General features: G+C 48.1%; 1 long non-coding RNA gene across 2 annotated transcripts; it reads right to left on the bottom strand.

Moving 5' to 3' along the window:
• Window positions 1-7,895: 7,895 nt before the first annotated feature.
• On the bottom strand, window positions 7,896-16,540 carry LOC125628922 (uncharacterized). Of its 2 annotated transcripts, none has more exons than XR_012670173.1 (2): window positions 16,334-16,540; window positions 7,896-11,380 (listed from the first exon to the last, which is right to left on the bottom strand). It is a non-coding gene; the product is annotated as an uncharacterized LOC125628922 (long non-coding RNA). The 2 variants fall into 2 exon arrangements; XR_012670174.1 differs by lacking the exon at window positions 16,334-16,540 and adding an exon at window positions 12,806-14,671.
• Window positions 16,541-17,989: the final 1,449 nt, after the last annotated feature.

The raw sequence follows: 17,989 nt of genomic DNA, 5'->3' as shown, positions 1-17,989 counted from the left end.
GAATGGCTTCTGGCTTGCACAGATGTGATTGTAGTAGTATGAAAAGTGCTGTGATGCTTCCCTGACAGTCAGCAGGTATCTCTGTATAATAGATGACTCCACAGCTTGGAACAGCTCTACAGACAAGCCAGCCTGCCTTATTTTATTTTGTAAATTAACAGCCAGAAACTGCCTCACCTGGGTCCCTGGCCAGCTGGCATTGCATGTGGAAGCTGAGACAAGCTATGCCATACTTTAATTACACTGATTAATTTCAGAATACCAGCTTCAGCACCGCATCAGGCGAAGCGGAGGAGGTCATGGGAACTGGTAACACAAATGAATTGTTGTACTGTCCTCTCACCTCATCTGCTGCCAGGGCACCCGCCCCTGCTGATCTGGCCCCATGCTCATTAGCTCTCTGGTGTCATCTCAGCTGATCAGATGCTTTTGGTGTGCAGCACTTTGCTGGGACCCTGGTGCTGGGACAGGACTGGATTCAAGTCAGAACATGAAGGGGGAGGTGCTGGGGGAAGTGAGGGGCTGTGATCCATGAAACCAAGGCCCAGATCCACCAAGGTATTTAGGCTCTAAATCTTGTTTGTGGACTTGGGTCAGAAAGTCTAACAGTACCCTGTCCTTCCATAGGAGGATCTCAAAGCACACCCTGACCATTAGTCCTCATGACCACTCTGGGAAACTGAGGCACTGAGGGGCAACATGACTTGCCTGTGGTCACACAGTAAGTCAATGCCAGAGCTGGGCAACTGCCACTCAGATCTCCTGATTGCCTGTTCTGTACTTGCAACACCCTTTTGATGGGCAAGCAGAGGCTGTTGGTGCTGGGGCATGCTGGGCTCAGTGGCATTGCAGGAACAGGTCTTTGCCATGGGGTGGGAGGGGGCTCATTACAAGCCACAGTCACAGGCAGAGAGCTGCATTGCAGCAATAGGCAGGAGACAGGTGGATTACTGAGGGAGAAACTTGGGATGCTGGGGTTCAAGGGCTCCCCACAAACTTCCTTGGTGACTTCAGGTAAGCCGCTTAGCCTGTCTGCACCTCAGTTCCCCATCTGTACAATGGGATAGCAGCTTTGCCCTACCTCCTAGGGGTGTGTGAGGATAAACGCATTAAGGATGGTGAGGAGCTCAGATGCTTTGGCTGTGCAGGCCAGAGACATAGTGTAAGAACATAAGAATGGCTATACTGGGTCAGACCAAAGGTCCATCTAGCCCAGAATCTTGTCTTCTGACAGTGGCCAATGCCAGGTGCCCCGGAGGAAGTGAACAAGTAATCATCAAGTGATCCATTCCCTGTTGCCCATTCCCAGCTTCTGGCAAACAGAAGCTAGGACACCATCCCTGCCCATCCTGACTAATAGGCATTGATGGACCTATCCTCCATTAATTTATCTCGTTCTTTTATGAACCCTGTCATAGTCTTGGCCTTCACAACATCCTCTGGCAAGGAGTTCCACATTGTGCATTGTGTGAAGAAATATTTCCTTTTGTTTGTTTTAAATCTGCTGCCTATTAATTTCATTTGATGACCCCTAGTTCTTGTGTTATGAGAAGGAGAGAGGGAGGTTAATGGCCATTTGGGATCCCTGCATAAGAGACACTCATGCAGTGTAATATCTTGTTCCCCATCCTGTGGTCCCAGGGGGATTTCCCACCTGACCCATTGGAGATGGTGAGTAACAACAGTACAAAACTCTGGCAGCAGCACAGGGGTGACACTGTCCTCTTACTGAATTCACCAGGGACATGTAGGGCTAGATCATGCCTTTAGCCCAGCCCTAGCCAAGGAGTGACATGCCCTGTGTTGCCTCAAAAGTAGCTCTGGAGGACAGTGTTCCTCACAGATGCCCCTTGGTGAAAGGATCCATGGCCTGCTACTGTTTTGCTCTGGGAGGTGGAGGGACAGTACTGTGCTCACAATGGCAGATTAGGGGGGGGCCTGGAAAAATTGGGGGGGCCTGGAATTGCGGGGGCCTGGAAAAATGGGAGCCCTCACACCCAACCCACTCTGCCCGCCCGATGCTCCTGCCCGGGAGTAGGGCAAGCCCTGTGCGCGACTCCACTCCTCGGCAGGAGCGCAGGGGGATTGCAGGCGGAAGGGGTAGGGAGGGCCCCCACTTGCTCGTGTGAAGGGCCCCCACAAAAGCTTAATCCATCTCTGTGTGCTCCAAGACAGGGCCCCCAGCACACTGGTCTCCCCAGCTCAGCAGCACTAGCCAGGGGGAGTGGAGAGGGACCCATGATTTCATACATGCCCCCCACTGCCTACACACCTGCTTTGGGAGGGGATGGGCCTTCTGCCAAGGTGAAAGCAGCCCACATGTGGGGGCAGGGGAGAGCTTCTTATTTCTTCTTACTCCCTAGCACTATCATGCAATCGGAGTCCCTCAGTAACTACAGCAAAACTGGCTTGTTAAGCAGTCCCAGCGCTACTGGGAGGGCAAAGGGGGTGTCTGACCTCCCCAGATGTTTGTCAAGGGGCCCAAGTTATTGTCAGGAAGGCCAAAATAAGTACAGATTTATCCTGTATTAAGAGCAAATTAGAGAATCATCATCCTTTCTAGAAATGATAAATCTCAGGAAACTACTGACCCAGAAGCCAAATTTTACCTATTTAAATGCTTAAACTCCAGGATTTTCCAGGAGTCTAAGTAGCCCCTGGATTCCTGGAAGATTGTTTGTTTTCCAAATAGCCACATCCAGGGCCCCCAAAATACCCACGTCCACTCCAATAATGGGACCCTAGAACTGGTCCTGTTGTTCAGGGCTCCCCGCTGCATGGCACTTCCCTTGTTTGACAGAAAAATGGCTGAAGCAGTTCTGAAGGGATAGAACAATGCTACTAAGGGTTGCCGGGTGTCAGTTTTCTACCGGAACGCCTGGTCGAAAAGGGACCCTGGTGGTTTCGGTCAGCACTGCTGACTGGGCTGTTAAAAGTCTGGTCAGCAGTGCTGTGGGTCTCAGGCAGGCTAGTCCCTATCTGTCCTGGCTCCGCGCTGCAGCCCAGAAGTGGCCAGCATGTCCAGCTCCTAGATGGGGGCTGTAACGTTCCCCTCTAGTGTTATCTGGATCGGTGACCTGCTAGGTCACTCCAATCCTTGACTCTGGGAGCCAGTCTTACTCTGCTTTGCTGTGAGAACCCCCACTCCTAGGCTGTTCACGTACAGTCTCTGGCATGTAAGCTGCTCCTTGGATTGTGCAACCAAATGACACTAGCCAATATCTCCGGTCCCAGACACAACCCTAGGAACCTCCATCTTTCGGTGTCCACTTATGCCCGCTGGACGCTGCAAGCTTATATGACTTTGTCAATTTAACAAAGAAATTGATATGTACCAGGCTTGTTATCCCAAGGGGAGTCTCTGACATGCTTCAAACCAAACACACTGCTTCAGGGAGAATAAACAAATTTATTAATTGCAAAGATAGATTTTAAGTGATTATAAATCAAAGCATAACAAGTCAGATTTGGTCAAATGAAATAAAAGCAAAACACATTCTAAGCTGATCTTAGAAAGCCCTTACAAACTTAGATTCTTCTACCACAAGCTGGCTGGTTGCCCTTTAGCCAGGCTCTCCCCTTTGATCAGCGCTTCATTTGCTTGGTGGTGATGTCTGTAGATGGAGGTGGAAGAGAGAGGAAGAGCATGGCAAACGTCTTTTCCTCCTAACTTTGCTCCCCCCGCTTTCAGAGTCAGGTGAGCATTACCTCATCGCAGCCCCAATCTGACAATAGGAAGGGGGGTGACTCACTCGAGAGTCCAACAGATCCTTTGTTGTTGCCTAGGCCAGTGCTCTTTGTTCCTGTGAGGTCGGGCTGGGTTTGTTCCATACCTGCCCTGATGAGGTGTGAACTCTCTGCTCTTGGAGAGTTTTTTCCTGGACTTGCTTTAAGCCATGAGGGCACATTTTCAGCCTCATAACTATATACATGAAATTACAACCTATAACATTACTATAACATTACTGTAACAATGATTACTACAACATTACCATAACAACAATGCTCAGAACATCATGAGCGTTCCGAAGACACCCGACACAACAAACTAGATACCACACAATCATATTATAAGGATGAACATGGGGGTATAGGGTGTTCCCACGAGAATGGCATAGGAGGGCCAGGGGGACCATGGCCAATGGGAGCTGGGAAAGCAGTGCCTGCAGGTGAGAGCAGCGTGCGGAGCCTCTTGTCCCCCACACCTAGGAGCTGAACCTGCTGGCTGCTTCCGGGGCAGAGCGCAGAGTCAGGACAGGCAGGGAGCCTAACTTAGCCCTGCTGTGCCACTGACTGGGAGCCGCCCGAGGTAAGCCCGTGCTCCAACCCTGAGCTCCAATCCCCTGTCCCAGCCCTGAACCCCCCATACACAAATCCCCCTCCTGCACCCCAAACCCCTCTTCCCCAACCCTACCCCAGAGCCTGCACCCCCAGCCCAGAGCCTGTACCCGCTCCTGCACCCCAACCCCCTGCCTCAACCTGCAGCCCCCTCCTGCACTCTGAATCCCTCAGCCAGCCCCCTCCTGCACCCCAAGTCCCTCATCCCCAGCCCTACCCCAGAGCCTGCACCTTCAGCCGGAGCCCTCACCCCCTCCCACACCCCAACTCCCTGCCCCAAGCCGGAGCCCACTCTCGCACCCTGAACCCCTGATTTCTGGCCCCACCCCAGAGCCTGCACCCCCAGTTAGAGCCCTTACCACCTCCAGCACCCCAACCCCCTGCCCCAGCCCAGTGAAAGTGAGTGGGGGGGGGAGAGCCAGCCACTGAGGGAGGAGGAATGTGGGGAATGGGGCCTTAGGGCAGGGGCGGGGCAGGGACAGGACTAGGGTGTTCAGTTTGGTGTGATTAGAAAGTTGGCAACCCTAGTGCTGCTAGGAAGTTTAGGGAGCCCAAAGCATAATCATCAGCCCAGCCAATGCTAGCCTGAAACGTAGGAGACCTAGCTTCAAGTTCCTGCTCTGCGACAAACTCCCTAGGTGGCCTCGGGCAAGTCACTTGGCCCAGATCCTCAAAGGTGTTTAGGCTCCTATCTCCCATTGATTTCCATGACCTCTGAAGGTGATTGTGGTGTGATTGTGGTGTTGGGTGATGGCAATTGCCTGAGTACCTTGGAGGCTTTAAGCCTCGGTCACTCTGTGCCTCAGTTCCCTATCTGTAAAATAGGGAGACCGACGCTTTCCTGCCTCACAACGGCGTGAGGGTAAATATACTAAAGATGGTGAAGTGCTGAGATGCTGTGGGGATGGGGCCCAGATCAGTACACATCTAGGGGAAATTGCTGGGACACAGAGGCCCTTTGATGGGTCACTACTCTGCAGCAGCAATTACAAGGCAGAGGCCCACCCAAGGGTGCCAGCTGGCAAAGGGTTCTCTACTAAGGTGTGAGCAACTCTTACCAAGCCTGACAAGTTCACTACAGCTAACACACTGCTGACAGAGACTTCTCCCTGAATAGTGTCTTGTAAGGTAGCAAAGGAAAGGTGGTAACACAATGGTCCCTAATATCATTGCGAGATGTAGGGATGATATTTAAGTAGCTGGGTATATGTACTTGTTATGGGCATTCACTCCACACCAGCCCTGAAGGGGTTAAGATGGCTAGGTAGGCTGATTAACCCTGTTGGCTGCACCTGGAGGAGGAACCATGGAGCAATGAGGACTAATTAAAGGATGAAGCTTACCTGGGCAGGAACAGGTGGGGCTTGTTTAGAGCCAGGTAGCTGAGGGCAGAATGGGGTTGCAGGGAGGAGGTTTGCAGTCCCTCTCCCTGAGGCTAGGGAGAGCATGGAATTTGGCTCAGGGGAAAGGGTGTACCGGGTGGAGCAGGAGCCTGATAGATGCAACATAGGAAGCAGCCCAGGGAATCAGTAGCAAGGTATGGGATAGTGCAGTCCTTAGCTGCTGGTTGTAGGGGCTCTGAGCTGGAACCCGGAGAACAGGATGGACCAGGGTTCCCCAGCTAGTCACTGGGGAATTGGAAAACTGTCTGGGACAGCTGGTATAGAAAGACTTTGATACACTCGCCCCCAGAAGGGGAACACTACAGTGACCTGGCCAGAGGGCCAAGCCAGGAAGAGGGAGCAGTCGAGTTCTGATAGAAAGAGGTGGAGTGAGCCCCCACAGGAAGGGCATTGTAGGAACAGGCCTTTGCTAATCCCCAGCTGTGGCCACATGGAGCACTCCATGACAGTACTGAAAATCTATTTTAGAGTCTGTCTCCCAAGCAGGGTTGGCAAACAGGGTTTTCCAGACAAGGGATGTATATATTCACCTATCTGCCTAGGCTCATATGTAGATTAAGTGTTGTAAGTCAACATAATGGAAACCCATTTTGCATATGGTGCCAACATCAGTGCATGAAGACAACTTGGAGCCAGCACACCAGAAAAAGAACCATGGAAGTTGTCCTGTCTCTGGGGTGCAAAGGCTATGAACTTTGGGGATATAAGTAGAAGGCAAAAAGGGCACCATTTTATCCTTCACTGAGTGTAACTGGGTTAAAAAAAAAATTAGATAAGTCCATGGAGGACAGGTCCGTCAATGGCTATGTGATGGTGTGGACTAGGCCCTGAGGGCCCCTGCTGGAGCCTGACACACCCCATCCCAGAAAAGGCAGTAGAAAGGTCTTACAAGCTGCCTAGAGCAACCATGTGGGAAACAGCCAATCAGGGCCCAGAAAGCTAGTATAAGAGCTTCAGGGCCAGAGCAAGTTCAGCTCCTTGCTAAGCCCTGAGGTAGGGATGAAGAATGTGCTGGAGCCACAGGGAAGTGGCCTAGGAAACTGTAGCAGCAACACAGTTTATTTAAAGGGATATGCTGAACGGCAGCTATCTATCGAGTGCCTGGGATTGGACCTGGAGTAGAGGGCGGGCCCGGGTTCCCCCGCACCAGCCACTGGGAAAGTGGCTGGGACTTTGATGCACCCCAGAATGGGGACTGAACTCTTTTAGTGGCCCAAAAGGCCCAGAGAGGTGGAGAGTCTCCCTGGTGGATGTGGCCCCACATCAGGGTTGGGACTGCTTAAAGAGCAGGGATAATTAGAGGGAGCCCAGAAGGGGCTGAGAGACAGTTTGGAACATGGTACTGTGATACAGTTTGGAGCAGGGCCCTGCTGGACTGATTATAGAGCGAGCCCCAGGATAGGAGGAGGAGGATAGGTGGAGGATAGATCCATTACATGGAGGATAGGTCCATCAGTGGCTATTAGCCAGGATGGGCAGGGATGGTGTCCCTAGCCTCTGTTTGCCAGAATCTGGGAATGGGTGACAGGGGATGGATCGCTTGATGATTGCCTGTTCTGTACATTCCCTCTGGGCACCTGGCATTGGCCACTGTTGGCAGACAGAATACTGGGCTAGATGGACCTTTGGTCTGACCCAGTATGGCCATTCTTATGTTATCAAAGAACCTTACAGAGGGTGCTGAAATAGGCCCCCGGAAGGGGTTTGCTTTGCTTTTATCACACAGACAGACTGTGTGTGACTCGGCCGGAGTCACCGAAGACCCACCACAAACAGGCAGAGAGAGAATGCAGGCACATGCATTCAGCCAGAGGCCACTCACGAGAGATGAGTACAACCCCATTATAGGCTATTAGCCAACAAGGTCAGGGTGTCCCTAAGCCTCTGACTGCCAGGTGCTGGGAGTGGATGACAGGGGATGGATCACTTGATAATTGCTCTGTTCTGTTAATTCCCTTTGGCCACTGTCAGAGACAGGATACTGGGCTAGATGGACCATTGGTCTGACCCAGTATGGTTTTTCTTATGAGGAAGCAAAAGGGACAGTGGTTTTTGCATTCATGAGAGGGGGATCCTAGCCCTGTTGGATGGAGATGCTGGGAGATTGCTTTAGATTATGTTAGTGTGGAAGAAAACAGAGTCTTCACTCTTAGGTTGGTTGCAGCAAGTCAGAGACAGTCTTTATTCTCTAGCAATTGTAAGGAGGGAGAGAGTACACACGGACAGGGATTCCCCCTTCCTCGGCAGGTCTCTCAAAAGATAAACAATTTGGGCAAGAATTTATACCTTTTGTTACAGACAATAATGATCAACAGCTGCATTTTGTTTATACATATTCCTTCCTGATATCTTACTTTTGTCAACAGTTCCTGCTACAGTCTGCATTCCATTCGTATCTTAAAGCAAGGTCCCTTGTAGTTTTCCCATCTGCCTCGCACAAACCCCCCTTCTACAAATCTCGCGTTATTAGGGTTAAGGTTGGCCTGTTTCTTGCTCTGTCTCTTAACCAAACTAAAATAACTGCACACAAATCCTCTTTTTCCTTTCACACTTCCACAATCCCCCCTTTTGTGCTTCCAGCACAACTATCCTTCTTAAACCTCCATTTTCATGAAACCTTGTATTTCTGATTCTAGATCAAATGGTTCAGCTTCTTGGATTTTGATTGAATGCAACGACAATGCATGATTAGTATGAACTTGGAAGGTGTTATTATTATTAGGTCTTTAAAAGAGCAATAACATAATCCTAAAATGAACAACAATAAAAGCATTAACATTCCCACTGTAATAATATAATGGGGTTGTTATATAGCCTTAGACACAAAACAGAATACATCATAATTAGTACATAGACACTATGTAGACTGTATAAAAGGCATACTTTTCAATTTGATATATATTTTGGAGCATATGACTTTGCCCTTGTAATTCAGAGATTTTCTGGACCTCTGGTAGGAGTGAAAGCAAATTTTGGAACCAGTCAGATACTAAGTCAGTCCAGTTAAAAGGTATCTGAAACCTAGGGGCTGATTGTAGAATTCTATCCGCAGGCCAATAAATAATATAATTGCCTGCAGCAGTGGTGAGTTTAAAATATATGTCTTGTAAAGTGGTGGCCTTAACATGCACACAGCTGTCATTAGCTTGGAAAAGCAGGTATCCTGTCAGGGTAGTTCCTTGTCCCATACCCTCCCAACAACCATTGTCATGAACAGTGACAACTTCCCCTGGCTTCAGTTTACATACACACTGAAACTGTGGGGGTTCTAACAGCCAGAGTGTCTATTGACTCCCTGTCCCTATCCAAATGTTGGGTGTTATTCGAGGAGCACTGACTATAAATCGGTTAGGCATACCAGGTAGTTTAATTTCCCAAATGTCTCGGTGAATTATCCAGTCCTACATGCATCCTCCCCACGGACCTGGCAGGATTCGGTATGTGGGAGCCCACACCCCTCCAACCGGCCCGTATGGATGGAAAGAGCACTGTGAGTGTCTGCACTTCCACCCAGAAAATCTCCAAGTATGTCTCCATGGCCACAGATCAGATGGCATTCCTGAAGTGTCTGTAAGGGCAGTGGGCCAAGCCTGATGCTCTAGATCACTCCGAATGGCCATGAGCTGGTCAGTCAGGAAATCCTAAATTTCTGAACATGCCAGATCCCACTGCAATGCCTTCCCAGCCTCAGTGATATTCAATACCATCTCTATCAATAGCTTCTGGTTCATTGAGCTAAGGGCAAAATAACATATAATTTACCAACCCCAGCCTGTACCTGCGTACTGTACTCCAGTAATAAGACCTGTGGCTTTTTCCAACTGTCCTAATTTCTCTTCATGTTGTTGGCCTTTATAAATATTCAAATTGCTGCTGCTCTATTGGCACCATCCCATAGGGATCACTAAGGTGTGACGGTCTTGGCCATTGGGTTTCATCAGAGTATATGGTATTATCTGTATTAGGGTGTGTTACGGGGTGGTAGTGGTAGTGAGGATAATGGCGGGGGCAGTGGTCATGGCAGCAAGGCGCCCTTGGTATTTGTCATCTGTACGCCAGTTAGGGAGGGCTATACATGCTGAAGGTACTTATCCAAAAGCACAGAGCCCAGTCCCCAGAATAAACCCAAACCACCACTCAATACCACAGTCCGAAGCGCGGTTCCCACAAGTTCCTCCCTGCCAGGTTACGATGCTCTGTCTCTTCCACCAGGGCCAATTTTTAATGTCTTTTGTAATTAAGAATCCCTGGACTTTGGCGGTTTCAGTGGAACAAACATACTTTCTTCTTTCCTGGAACAGTCGTGGTTCAGCATCATACACGGGAGAAGTTACCAGCACGTCACCCTGTAATAACTGGGTTCCTCCAGCAGATGGTGAATGTATGGTGGTTCTGTTAGTGGACAAGGGAGAGGTTACCAGCATTTCACCTTGTCCTTTTCTCCTGCTGTCCAGAAGAAGGAAAAGAAGTACCAGAAGGAGGAACAGGCTGATCAGCAGTCAGAGGGTCATCTCGAGGTGGAGGGGCCTTCTTGCAGTGAGAAGCATGGGTCCAGGCAGTCAGTCCTTGGCACTTCACAGTGGTGTTGATAGTTAACAGGACTTGGTAAGGGCCTTTCCAACGTGGGATCAGGGCAGTCTTTCACTGATGGACCTTTATGTAGACCCAGTCTCCTGGTTCCAGTGAGTGGCAGGGTTGCTCGGGATCCTTCGGTAGTGCTTCTTTCACCTGTGTATAAAAAGACCTGACACATTTCATTACTGCCTGGCAGCAATGACGCATTGTATCATCCATCAAATGGATGTCCACCTGGGCAAGGGCCAGAGGAGGCGCTGCTGGAAGTTGTATCAGGTGCCCTGTCAGGACTTCATGAGGGCTAAGCCCAGTCTTTCGGTTCGGAGTGGCCCTCACGTATTCATCAATGCTAATGGGAGGGCATCTGGCCACTTTAAGTTTGTCTCAGCACAGATCTTAGCCAGTTCATTTTTCAAAATCCTATTTTGACGTTCCACTGTCCCAGCAGACTGCTGGTGGTTGGGGCAGGGAGGTTGTGTTGGATCTGCAAAGCTGCACATATTTCTTCTACAATCTATCCAATAAAATGAGTTTCACAATCACTGTTGATACTCACAGGTATGCCAAACCTTGAAATAAAATCCTTAAGCAAAATTTTCACAACAGACTTGGCATCTGCCCTTCTGCAAGGGAAGGCCTCAACCCAGTTTGAAAATACATCAACTAAAACTAACACATACTCATAATTACAACATTTAGACATTTGAATAAAATCAATCTGAATATTTACAAAAGGTCCCCAGGGAGGGGGATGTGCTGCTTTTCTAGCTTTAACTGCTTTACCAACATTATGCTGTAGGCAGATCGTACATTGTTGGCAGTAGTGCTGAGCTACAGAGGAAAAATCCGGTGCAAACCAGTCTCATTTAATACAGCAACCATCCCCCCCCTTTGCTTACGTGCGCCACTCCGTGGTGCTTGCGAGCCTAATAGGGCAAGAGCACCCTTGGCACAACCAGGCGGCCTTCTGGGAAGTGCCAAAGGTGATCAGGATGTAAAGTGTACCCAGCAACACTCCAAGAACATTTTTCGGCTTCCAGTTGGTATCAGCTTTTCCTGTTTTTCTGAAAAACAAAGAGAGCATGTTTCTACCCCCTTGGGGTTGGCAGATTATTGCTTAAAATATTCCTTTCTTTACAAATACCCTTGCTGATTGCAGGTAAAACTGAGGAATTACCCCCCTATTTTCCTGTATTTGTTTTATAGGCAGGTCAGGTTTCAATGGCTTTCATCTTTTAACTTAGGTGATTTGCATTAACACAAATGCTTTCGGCTTGCTTTTGATTCAAAGTTATCAGTCGCTTAGAGACTCTGTCTCAAAAGGACACAATTAACTTTTAACTTTTAACTCCTGCTTTCAAAACACACAATGATTTGAAAAGGAAAACACAACCTATTGTGGCTCCCCTTCGGCAAAGTAACTGTTTGATTACACAGAGTCACCTTAAGGCTTAGTGTGGGGCACGGTCTTCCTCTCTTTTACTACAGGTTTTATTTGCTATTTGTTACCAAAAACAGATTTAAAATCTTTTCCCATTCTGCTGGCTTTGACTGCCCTGCTGCAGCCACAACTTTGGTCTTTATTCAAAAACATTTTAAATTTTGTAAAGCATTAAGTTACCTTAAGGGTTAAATGCTAAATACCAAAAATTAAACAACACTAGTTTTCTGTGTCTGGCAAAGGTATTTCTCAGTTTTGCAACTTAAACAACACCAATTCATCTCAAACTTATAAAACAAAGATTGTACACACCAGGAGTGTTCTTTTAGCAAATTCGACTAACTTATTCATAGTCAAATGATTCCACTTAAATAACCTCTTTGCCTGGATTATTTACAGACATTCATTTGGAAAAGGGCCGATTTTTCCTTCAGAATGGCTGCAAAGAAACCAAAAATTCTTTTTCTTGAGCATTTTTACAAATTTCAACTGATAATTCCCTCCAGCAACTACAGAGTTAACTTCTCACTTCCTTTTCTTAAATCATTTGCTTGTTTTCCAAAACAGCACCCCAATCAACTCAGATTTTACCATTCCAGTTATTATTCCGGGACTGAAATTTCCCATACCTGTAATTACTTCTTTCCTTCCACTATGCCCTCAGAGTTTCCAGCCTGTTTTCCAGTCTCTCTATCTGTTGCCTGCCTGCTTGCCTGGTCCCGATCCTCTTTTTCTCATTGAATCGTCCCTTTCCGTGGGCACAGGCTTTATTCCACTACCAATAAAGCAAGGAGGGTCGTCTTCTCAACTAACCCCCACCCTTCCTGGTCCCTTTCCTTCAACAATATCACTCACAAGGCTACCTGAGTCCTCTCCAGTGAGGCTTGCCACCTAGACAGTACGCACGGTCAATTGGCGTTTTAACTGTTCAATTTTCTCTAGCTGTCAGGTACACATCTCTTCCCTTTTCCCCAACTCCTCTTATTGCCCGGTCCTTCTACGACCTGGGGTAGACCCATCTGCAACCTTTTTTTCTTTTCATACTCACAAACACACTGCCCGGGCTGGCCAGGCCTGGGGGTAGAAGAGACAGAGAGAGAGAGAAAGAGAGTGGATGGGAGGTTATCCTGTGCACAGGTTGTCCAGAGGTAAGCTGCAAAAGATCTCCAACTTGCTTCTGCTCTTGGGTTTTTTTCCCGCCCTGGGGTCTCTTGGGGCATCCCTTTCAGAGACCTTTGCTCAGTATTCTAGTCCACACCAGCTGCCTGTGGCTTCTTCAGTGTCCCCAAACCACCCTGGCTCAAAGGCAGACTGTTGGGTCTTACTGGGAGGCCAACCTTTGCAAATGTAATCTCAGTCCTGTAACTTGTGTTGCCTTTGTTTATCATAGAATCATAGAATATAAGGGTTGGAAGGGACCCCAGAAGGTCATCTAGTCCAACCCCCTGCTCGAAGCAGGACCAATTCCCAGTTTGCCTCTGTCTATATTTTCCACAGCATGCAGAGCAAGGCAGACTGTGTTGATTCTTGACCTTGAATGCAGAGCAGGTTTCTCTTTATCTTTAGGCCAAGCTGAATTTTCAAATTAACCCATTCCTTTCCCTCCTTGCTTCAGCCTTAACTAATTGGGGATATAAAGGAGCCGAGAGGGTTGATGAAGTGGTTTGGGTAGGGAGCCATCCGGATGCTTTACATTTAATTTTCAAATCCTGTACTTGAGTTTTTAATTTTTCCTGGGAGTCCTTTAGACTCTGCACTCAAGAATCATAGAGTCTCTTTGTAGCTTCCTCCCACCAATAGACAAATTGCTCCCACTGTATATCAGAGGCTTTTGGTGATGTAAAGGTTCATAGAATCATAGAATATCAGGGTTGGAAGGTACCTCAGGAAGTCATCTAGTCCAACCCCCTGCTCAAAGCAGGACCAATCCCCAACTAAATCATCCCAGCCAGGGCTTTCTCAAGCCTGACCTTAAAAACTTCTAAGGAAGGAGATTCCACCACCTCCCTAGGTAACTGATTCCAGTGTTTCACGACCCTCCTAGTGAAAAAGTTTTTCCTAATATCCAACCTAAACCTCTCCCACTGCAACTTGAGACCATTACTCCTCGTTCTGTCTTCTGCTACCACTGAGAACAGTCTAGATCCATCCTCTTTGGAACCCCCTTTCAAGTAGTTGAAAGCAGCTATCAAATCCCCCCTCATTCTTCTCTTCTACAGACTAAACAATCCCAGTTTCCTAAGCCTCTCCTCATAAGTCATGTGTTCCAGTCCCCTAATCATTTTTGTTGCCCTCCGCTGGACTCTTTCCAATTTTTCCACATCCTTCTTGTAATGCGGGGCCCAAAACTGGACACAGTACTCCAGATGAGGCCTCACCAATGTCGAATAGAGGGGAATGATCACGTCCCTCAATCTGCTGGCAGTGCCCCTACTTATATATCCCAAAATGCCATTGACCTTCTTGGCAACAAGGGCACACTGTTGACTCATATCCAGCTTCTTGTCCACTGTAACCCCTAGGTCCTTTTCTGCAGAACTGCTGTCAAGTCATTCGATCCCTAGTCTGTAGCGGTGCATGGGATTCTTCCGTCCTAAGTCCAGGACTCTGCACTTGTCCTTGTTGAACCTCATCAGATTTCTTTTGGCCCAATCCTCTAATTTGTCTAGGGCCCTTTGTATTGTATTCCTACCCTCCAGCATATCTACCTCTCCTCCCAGTTTAGTGTTGTCTGCAAATTTGCTGAGGGTGCAATCCACACCATCCTCCAGATCATTTGTTAAGATATTGAACAAAACTGGCCCGAGGACTGACCCTTGGGGCACTCCACTTGATACCGGCTTCCAACTAGACATGGAGCCATTGATCACTACCCGTTGAGCCCGACAATCTAGCCAACTTTCTATCCATCTTATAGTCCATTCATCCAGCCCATACTTCTTTAACTTGCTGGCAAGAATACTGTGGGATACCCTATCAAAAGCTTTGCTAAAGTCAAGGAACAACATGTCCACTGCTTTCCCCTCATCCACAGAGCCAGTTATCTCATCATAGAAGGCAATTAGATTAGTCAGGCATGACTTGCCCTTGGTGAATCCATGCTGACTGTTCCTGATCACTTTCCTCTCCTCTAAGTGCTTCAGAATTGATTCCTTGAGGACCTGCTCCATGATTTTTCCAGGGACTGAGTTAGGCTGACTGGCCTGTAGTTCCCAGGATCCTCCTTCTTCCCTTTTTTAAAGATGGGCACTACATTAGCCTTTTTCCAGTCATCCGGGACTTCCTCCGATCACCATGAGTTTTCAAAGATAATGGCTAATGGCTCTGCAATCACATGCGCCAACTCCTTTAGCACTCTCGGATGCAGCGCATCCGGCCCCATGGACTTGTGCTCATCCAGCTTTTCTAAATAGTCCCGAACCACTTCTCTCTCCACAGAGGGCTGGTCACCTCCTCCCCATGCTGTGCTGCCCAGTGCAGCAGTCTGGGAGCTGACCTTGTTCGTGAAGACAGAGGCAAAAAAAGCATTGAGTGCATTAGCTTTTTCCACATCCTCTGTCACTAGGTTGCCTCCCTCATTCAGTAAGGGGCCCACACTTTCCTTGGTTCCTCTGAGGTACATGATTTTATCTAAATTGAAGGTACGTTCTAGTGGGAATTGTTTAGATGGATCATCATGCGGGTAAAAATTCCAATTTTCTAAATACCTGCAGGTTCTAGGACCATAATGCACGTACATGTAGTACACAGGGGTGCTCTTTGGTGGTGCAGGGGAATTCTTAGACTGTCCCTCACCCATTTTCCAATCTCAGAGGGGAGTGCCTTGTCCACTCAGCAGCTCATCCCCTGTCCACTCGGCGGCTCATAAGCTAGGGAAGATTTCCACACATTACAGAGAGGGCACCCTGTCTGCTAAATCAGCAGCTCATGAACTAAAGAAAATCCTCACTCTCTCACATCCCAAGGAAAGGGTCCACTGGGTCATGGATTTCACTGACTAGTGGCTTAAGTCTGGACCTTGTCAGCGGCTCATGAATAAGAAAAAAATGTGTATCCGCTGGGTCAAAAGATTCAGCTGACCCCCCTTGCTTTCAGAACTCCCACATAGGGTAGCCCTGGTGTGGCTGGAGTCAGCTTAAGTCTTAGACCTGGTCAGCGGCTCATATCCCCCTTTATTCATTCATACACACACATTCATATACACACACATGCATTCCCCATATCTAGATGCATCTCATTTACAATAACCTTAATGCTTTATGTCCAGACTTAATACAACCTTCTCTTATTTGAGGCAGTAAAAACCCCTCAGCACTGATGCATCAACCTTATTGGGGGGAGGCAAAACTATTCCTCAGTACCGCATATAACTAATCTTGTTGAGGGTGGCAAACTAAGTCCTCAGTACCACTTCAAACTAACCTTATTGAGGGCAGCAAACAGTTCATCAGTACCACTTTGCATCTGATCTTGCTGCACATCAATAAGTTGGGATGGCGTAAGCCCCAAAGGGACAGACAGCCCTACGGGCAGTCCTCCTCCAATACCCCAATAGAGATTTCAAAAGGTCTCCTACCTCTATTGTGGTGCCATGGTGTTTGAAGGGTAATGGTCCGCAGCAGCTACCGCTGTCTCACCAGGCATTGCCATCCAAGTCATGGCACCAAATTGTGGAAGAAAACAGAGTCTTCACTCTTAGGTTGGTTGCAGCAAGTCAGAGACAGTCTTTATTCTCTAGCAATTGCAAAGAGGGAGACAGTGCACATGGACAGGGATTCCCCCTTCCTCGGCAGGTCTCTCAAAAGATAAACAATTTGGGCAAGAATTTATACCTTTTGTTACAGACAATAATGATCAACAGCTGCATTTTGTTTATACATATTCCTTCCTGATATCTTACTTTTGTCAGCAGTTCCTGCTACAGTCTGCATTCCATTCGTATCTTAAAGCAAGGTCCCTTGTAGTTTTCCCATCTGCCTCACACAAACCCCGCTTCTACAAATCTCGCGTTATTAGGGTTAAGGTTGGCCTGTTTCTTGCTCTGTCTCTTAACCAAACTAAAATAACTGCACACAAATCCTCTTTTTCCTTTCACACTTCCACAATAGCCAAGAGTTTTAGCCTGTTAAAGTGGAGTTTAGACTCTAGGAAGCATGTTATACCTTTTGTTTTATATGTAACCATTTTCGTTACCATCATTATCCTAATTCATAATCTCTTAAAACTCAGCCTTTGGTAATAAACTTATAAATATATCTCAGTGCTGTGATGGTACATAAGAGCTGACTCTCAGTTGAATCAAACAGGCTTGTGGGTACACTGTGCCCTTGGCAATAGCAAACCTGGTACCTTCTTAGTGTCCAGTGACAGGGTCTGAGTACACAGGGTAGCACTTTCAGGGGCCTTGGGTGCACCTACTGTTAACCTGCAAGGCAGAGTAAGGGCTGGCAGTGCCCTGAGGAAATTGTTTGGGTGACTAACAGGCTGGTGGGTCAGGGGGCTGACACCCAGTTAAGCACCAACAAGTCTGCCTCTCTCTGGAGGCAGGGAGGTAACAATGGGACACAGCCCTGGACACTGTAAAAAAGTGTCACTGTCTCCCATGCAAGTACACAGGACATGTACTGCTTAGCTTACGAGAGCACAAAGCAGCTGCACTATGGCTGTACGAACACTGGGAGAGAAAGCGTAATCTGATGCATCCCCTGGCCACATGCAAGCAAAGACTCTGACTAGTGATGTTTGGGCTTTGTGGCGTGACCTGGCAAGGTTGTGGCAGGAACAGGCCTTTGCCATGGGGAAGGGGAGGGCCTGTCACAGTCCACAATCACAGACAGAAAGATGCATTTCAGCAGCAGAAAGAAGACTGGGGGCTGGGACACTGGGGGCCGGGGCGGGCGGAAGGCTGGGAGCCTTTCCAAAGTGATACTGAGCCGACACAGGGTGGTAAGGGCTGCTTACTGTATGCTTGTTATCAGAGCTGCCAAGCTCACAGCTGCTGGTGGCCCTGTTCCCTAGCAGAGAACACTTTGACACAGCACAGTTTAATTCAGCCCATTGTAATTTTCTCTGCAGGACCATGTTTGTGGAGCTTTTCTGCTCATTACAGTGGGGACATCTGTCTGCAATTCCCAGCTGCAGGTCCCCCAGCATTGCCTCCAACATGCTGTGTCACGAGCCACCAGAGTGGGTGCTTGCCCTGCCATCCATCTTTTTCCCCCGACCCATCTCA

Source organism: Caretta caretta, chromosome 10, assembly GCF_965140235.1.
Source record: "Caretta caretta isolate rCarCar2 chromosome 10, rCarCar1.hap1, whole genome shotgun sequence".
In the NCBI taxonomy this organism is placed as follows: domain Eukaryota; kingdom Metazoa; phylum Chordata; order Testudines; family Cheloniidae; genus Caretta; species Caretta caretta.
The sequence above is the reverse complement of the archived record's forward strand: the minus strand, read 5'-3'. Positions and strand labels throughout refer to the sequence as shown.